This window comes from Sinocyclocheilus rhinocerous, unplaced genomic scaffold (assembly GCF_001515625.1).
Source record: "Sinocyclocheilus rhinocerous isolate Xijiao unplaced genomic scaffold, SAMN03320098_v1.1 scaffold1694, whole genome shotgun sequence".
In the NCBI taxonomy this organism is placed as follows: domain Eukaryota; kingdom Metazoa; phylum Chordata; class Actinopteri; order Cypriniformes; family Cyprinidae; genus Sinocyclocheilus; species Sinocyclocheilus rhinocerous.
Window position 1 is genome coordinate 650195 of NW_015626863.1, and position 5574 is coordinate 655768.

The 5574-nt window shown below is 35.4% G+C and overlaps 1 protein-coding gene across 2 annotated transcripts in view; it reads right to left on the reverse strand.

Moving 5' to 3' along the window:
• The window catches only part of LOC107717336 (DNA repair-scaffolding protein-like), a 43769-nt gene extending 40435 nt beyond the window's left edge, over positions 1-3334 (reverse strand). For both annotated transcript variants that reach the window (XR_001637308.1, XM_016524040.1), the window contains exons 1-2: positions 3244-3334; positions 1076-1253 (exon numbers count right to left, since the gene is read on the reverse strand). The gene's annotated coding sequence lies outside the window, so the exon portion shown is untranslated. The remainder of the gene's footprint in view (positions 1-1075; positions 1254-3243) is intronic.
• Between the last annotated feature and the right edge of the window lie 2240 nt (positions 3335-5574).

The window sequence follows — 5574 nt, forward strand, 5'->3', positions numbered from 1 at the left end:
CTTCGATCCATGAACGTTTCTCTCAGTTAATGTATGCGGTCTCGCAGTCTGAAGCGTCTGTCATAGCAAATCAACACATGCTGTAGTGAAAGTGAAGCGTCTTCTCATAGGATAAGAACACGCAGTCTCATGAATAATTTAATAGACACCGACGCGTCATCGATGTACTATAGTCCATTGCCACGTCACATTGTGACGTCAACACGATGTAGATTTTAAACCCGGAAGATGAAAATAGCGCAAAAAAGCTTAAAATTAACCAGTTTTCTCCAATAGTTAAAATTATCGAATGCTAACATTGTCTTCTATGATGTGCAACACAAACACCTCTGCTAAAATCTCAGAAAAAGTAGTCTGGGGTTTCATGACCCTTTAAAGCTTTATTCGGGATAAAACCGTATATTAAAAGCTAACATAAGCAGTAGCATTTACAAATAACAGCGTATCTAAAAGTATGAGACAACAACAAACAAAAAACATTGGCCTACCATTAAAAGCCGTGCTTGCACATGTTCTGCACGATCCTCTTCAAAAATATCCTCTGCATCACAATCGGGCTCAAACTGATAAGCGATATTAACGACGCCGTTGTTTACAATACAACCGGAGCACATACCGCTGAGGTGAGGGGTGGGACGTTTAGACGCGCACTAGAGGCGGTTTAGCCAATCACAACACACTGGACTAGCTAACCCTAGAACTTGTACGTGGTTGCTAGGGTATTCTGAGTTATTGAAAGTTATTTTTCCCTCCATTTTATTATTTGTCCAATCACTAGTAAAAGTAAACTGTATACCTTTCCTCAGCAATCCACGCAGTTTAAGGCATTATTTATGCCCGTATTATAAGCAAAATGTAATACTTAAAGATTTGTTCAAATACATGAGCAAGCACTACTAATTATATAAATTATTTTAAATATATAAATGTTTTTAAATTACTGTCAAAAACAAGGGTATTATGTCAGTAACCAATAAACTGCCCAAGATTGTTTGAAAAAAAAAATGGTATTGACAACCATCACAGGTAATAAACAAACTCTATTTCTGCTATTTTACAGTAACAGGACTCTCACCATGGTGGGTAGATGTGGACGCTGTCTCCGGGTACAAGCTGTAACTGGGCAGCCGTGTCCTTGCTGAAAAGAGCCACACACATTTCTCCAACCGGCAGCCTGTCACACACAGCAGCCTGCATGCCACATTCCTCCCGAACTCCCAGAATCCTCAGCATCAGCACCCCTGGCCTGTCAGCTTGGGTAAAAAAAAACAAAAAACAATCTGTACATACAATTTAAGTCCTAACTTTGGACAATACTCAGTCTCTTACACAAAATCTCTGCTTCTACTAGGAACAAATGTTTTGAATGAAGCTTAATTTTAACTATGATTGATTGAACAACATTTAATATAGTTAAGTACTATACAGCATGAACAATTAGCCTGGAAGTAAGCTTTAAAGTTTATAAAATGACCAGCTCTGAAAGATGGTTTCATTCTTAAAGTCATTAAGCTTTGCAAAACAGCACAGATACGATACAGGCCCAGTAAATGATTAACAGCAGCAGGATATTTTGGGTTATGCAGTGAAAACTCAACACTGGCACGGCTTCAAGTTTTTCATTTCAGTCAGTTCTGAGGAAATGAAACAAAATCCAGCTCTCTGACGGGATATATTCCCATGCTGACTGTTCAAGGAATAGTTGGCCCCCTCAATTGAACACATGAACACAATTGACTCAGCTGAAATCATGGCGAGCACAGCCAAGACTTCAGAGTAGAACGATGTGTAATGGAAATGTTTGTGAAAAATTTTAAGCAGTGAGAGAAACCGGCTAAACTTACTCCATGCAATAGCATGCAAAACAAAAATACAAGGAACACTGGCTTTTTTCAGTTTTTTGGGAGGAAATGGTACCAAAAAGCTATGCATATGAAAAGGAAAGGAACTAGCTGCTAAATGCACACACTGACATCTGATTTACCAGCCATGAGAACACCTAATATGTTGCATATAAAAATAGATAAAAATAAATTTTGCAACAAGCAAGAAGTGAGTGGGAGGAATTTCTTTAGGAATTTTCTAAGGAATTATGCCAGTTGCAAAGCTGTCCATAAACTATACCCAATCATCCTAAATCACTTTTCCACATGCTTGAGAACTAAATTCAGATAGAATATAATTAAACCAATATACATTTGAGATTTAAAAAAGTTTAGATGAATAACAATTTTAATCAACTATTTTTTAAATTATGATAATATTTATTTAAAAACTTTCCACCAGTGTTATTTTAGAATCATTGATATACTATTACAGTTTCTGTTAATATTTGATATTATTTTTATATTTTGGTTTCGTTTTTTCATTAATTTTGTGTTTTGTCACTTTTATTATTATTACTTTTTTTTTTTTTAAATATGTCTATATAATATGTCTATTTTAAGTTTTACTTTATTTAGTGTTAGTTTAGTTTTTCAAAAATAAGACATTTTGGCTTGGCAACTACAGTAGCTGAAATAAAAAGGTTTTAATATTTTATTATTTTATTTCAGTTAATGTTTATTTTATTTCAAGCAATGAACATTTAGTTTTACTTAATAATAATAATAATAACAATCCTGCTTTGCACTGGTAGTGCATCACACAAGTTTAATTTCCTCATATCATTTTACGTTTTCTCTTGAATTTCCACCGTCAACTGAAACATTAACTTCTTTAAACCTCCACACAAACATACCTACACACGCTGAAGACCCCTAGTAGGGCACTGTTTGAAAAGAAATACGTTATGCCATGGAAAATGAAAACGTAAGGTGTGTGATTGTCTGCAGTGTGTTTTTGTGTCTGTGGTTTCCTGTTGCTTTGGCTGTGTGACAATTATTGTCACCTTAATCACATGAAACAAGCGTGCTTTCACAGCCTCCTACTCCAACTGTACACAGTGAGATCTCATCGCTGGAATATTCTACACATTTCATCAAGCATGACAAGCAATTATGGAAATATGAAAACTGCGGGTTGGTGGTTAAATTATTTCCTGACCCATTCTTTGGGTCAGATCTGACACTGGCAGTATTGAAATGAAAAGACTTCATTTTTAATTGTGAAAACATTTATGATAATGTTTTCATTAGTGGTCAGGAACAGAGAACTCACCACTAATGATCTGTACAGAGCTGACATTCAAGACATAATTGAGTCTTCACATAAACAGACAGGATTCAGATGGATGTGTTTTACCAGCTGATGTGGTTGAGTTGCACTGATGTCTCCAGAAGCTGTTGGCTGATCTTTGCCTGCTGTGGAGTCGGTTCAGCCTTTCAGCAAGACCTCCCCTAAAGAGAGAGATCACACGGATTCAGTCAAACAAAATCAAATGAATCAGTCCAACAGAATCAACTGAATTTGAATTAATCCCACAGAATCATTCTAAAGCTAATTACTTAGAATCAAATGCATAAATTCAAATCCCACAAAATCAATCCCAGAGAATTAAACCTATAAGTTTAAGCACTCAGAATCAGTCATATGGAATCAGTCCCACAGAATCATCCATATAGAATCAATAATTTAATATCAAACACAAAATCAGACATTCAGAATCACACATGATCACAATCAGAATCAAACCTATTGAATCAATCACACAGAATCAATCATTCAGAATCAAACACACGTGATGATTGAAACCACCCTGAACCAGTTACACCGACTCAAACCTATAGATTCAGTTGCATGAATACAAGCCCACAGAATAATTTATATATGCAATCAATCACATAAAATCAATGATAAAGAATAAACATGAATCATTTTTATAGAATTAAATAATGAATCTGACTGAATCAACTAGAATCAATCATACTGAATGAGTCAGAGAATCAACTCGAATCAGTCTCATTGTATCAATTCCATTAAGAGAATTAATTTGAATCTGTTCAAAGACAGAGAGTCAGATCCATGGAATCAGTCATAGAGAATCAGTTCAAATCTGTCAAGTGGAATCAATCCCAGAGAATAATTGATATAAAATCAATTAAATGGAATCAATCATAAAGAATGAATCACATATAGGCTAAACAATTACATGGAATCATAAATTCAACCATGCAGAATCATTTGTACAGAATCAGTTACACAGAATCAATATTAAAGAATGAATCCCATGGATTAGATTATAAAATATGCCACAGAATAAATTATAGAGAATCAATCCCATAGACTCAGTAAGAATAAATCCCATTGAATCAGGCATAGAGAATCGATTAGATTCATACAATTAATGATAAAGAATAAATTAGAATCATTCCAATAAAATTAACCATAGAGAATGAATCTGACTGAATCAACAAAAATCCATCATAGAGAATCAATAAGAACCCATGAATCAATTCCATATAGAGAGTCAATCTGATTCATTCAACCATAGAATCAAACACAGAGAATCAATTTCAAGAAATCTATCATACTCTCTATAGTCATATTCACTATAATCTATATTCACAGAACAGGGAAAACGGATCAATAATTAGCTAAATGTTTTTGTCTTTCATAAAACTTAATAGGCTTACATTTGTTACAGGCTTGTTAGCTAAACCACATGCTTCTTATTACCAGAGCAGCTCCATTCTGCATGCACTTGTTAATGGTTATTTGCTTTATTTATGTTTATGATGTACATATTTGGGTTCATTTTGTTACAGGTGGGTGGTAGTTTTTACGTGTGCTTGTGCTATAATCTTTATGTGTGAAGTCACATAAATGCATAATAAAAAACATAAAAAGCCTGCGCTTGCCTGCAGAAGGGACTGAGGGTCAGTAGAAGGAGCGGTGGACTAACAAGAGCCAAAAAGAGACACAGCTCCCCCGTGAGGGAACAAACTCGACACGTCCTGCCTCTCCCATTCACAAAATCTGACAAACGACTCATTTATAGTAAAAACATCATGGGCTGGGCTCAGTCTTTGATGGTGACTAGAAAGAAACTGCTGAGTAATATCTGACAAAAGACTCTTATGCATGTGGTGCTGGTTCTAGTGAGCATAGGAGGAAATACTCTGGTAAATTGACAGAAGGTGACAAAAATAAGCAAAGGAAGCCAATCCTTGATAGCCAATCAAAACCTAAGCTGACCAGGTTTTTACGGTAAGGGTGTGGATGCATTATTAAACCTAGACTTTGAACCCTTTTGTATTCTGTGTGTTTACACTGATATGAAACTTCGGGGGAACTTGACGTCAAACTGTGAAAAAAAAAACCCAGTAAGAATATATAACCAGGGGCGGACTTACCCATTAGGCAAAGGTAGGCGACCGCCTTGGGCAATGTCACGTAACGTCATTTACCTCAGAAAAAAATATTCGTGACCATAAACTCATTAGTCAGATAGAAAAATAAACTGTAGAGAGGAGCGTAGTACCAACTGACTCTCATGTAGGCTATATTTTACAGCATTAGTTGAGAGATTTCTTCCTTGAGAAGATTTGGCATGTACTGTACATGACATGTATCCAAATTAATCGATATTGAATCGAATCGAATTGGTAATCGAATCGAAAGCTTGTGAATGAG